Below are 1,352 nucleotides of genomic sequence, written 5' to 3'. Positions count from 1 at the left end.
TGCTATGATTTGATAAGTCCTAATTTATGTGCAAAAGTTAAAACAAAAAGCGAAAGAGGACTCCACAAAAGAAAGCAGACTTTCAGGTATGTCAAAATTTCTCTTGTAGTTTTTCTAGATTAGTTTCAATTAAAGTGATCCATGGCTTTGGGGATTAAGATTTTAATAATATTTCACTGTGTATGAGCTATCTTAGTATGATTTAAATCCCTAATAGTGGCATCAAAGCCTCCTTTAATTGATTTAATCTAGCTTTATGTTTAGTTGTTAAAGATTACAAAAACTGTTTTGTATATATGTCGATTTGATGCAAGGTTTGAAAAAATTATTTAGAATAATTCTGAATGGATTTTTTCAAAAACTCATTTATGTTTCAAAAGGGCTTTAAAATCTTGATTTGTGGATTTAATATCTAGATTTAATAAGTCCTTAAAGATTTTATAGATTTGTTTTGACAGAATCCAAATTTGAAAAATCTGGCAGCATAACGTGATCTATTTTGAAAATTCTTTTGGGGGACATAGAGAAGGAGTTTGTACGTGATTTTTAGAAGGTAGAGGTCAAGAGGATGATCTCAACCTCTGAAAATTTACAGCATTTAATTACCTCGTTTGGGTGGTGATCTGATGATGTTTTTGCTCAAACAGTTTGCTGGAATTGTATTCTTGTGTGACAAGAACTCTTGCAAAATCATGCCTATTTGTATTCCGAATTTTCTGAGATTTTGAGAGCTTTTAGGCATGATATTTGGAGCATGGGGATGTCTCTGAATTGGTGCCAAAATCGCAGTAAACAATGAAGGATGGAGTTTCAAAGTATTTGGGATAACATAGATGATGAAAACCCAATAAAATTACACTAGCTTGTGCTATTTCTTCTCTATATAATTAAGGGTTGTACTAATTTGGTTATGACTTGAATTTAGACTCCTAATTGTAATGGAATATATCCTAAAGAGTTTAGAATTGCCCTTAAATAGAATTCTAAAACAAATTGGCAAAGAAATAGGACTCTTGGTCATAAAGATTTAATTCTAGTTGGACTAGAATTGTAAAAATTGAGGACAATAAGGATTAAATTTTCTAATAAGATTAGAAAGCCTAACTTGATTAAGATTCCTTTGAATATTAAATTTCTAATATGATTAGAACTCTTATTGAGAATAAGGGTTAGATTTAAATTCATAGTCCTAAAAGGTTTAGGATTACAAAGTCTATGCTTAATTTAATTCCAAGTAAGACTAGGACTTCCAAATTGACACAAGACATTTAATTGGGCTTGGACATCAAATTATTTATATTAATATCTTCAAAGGTTGAGTAATATTATTGCCAAATGACATATGAGATCTT

Source organism: Theobroma umbraticum, unplaced genomic scaffold (genome assembly GCF_002168275.2).
Source record: "Theobroma umbraticum cultivar Fairchild unplaced genomic scaffold, ASM216827v3 scaffold_146.0, whole genome shotgun sequence".
Taxonomy (NCBI): Eukaryota; Viridiplantae; Streptophyta; class Magnoliopsida; order Malvales; family Malvaceae; genus Theobroma; species Theobroma umbraticum.
This window is presented reverse-complemented; position numbering follows the sequence as displayed.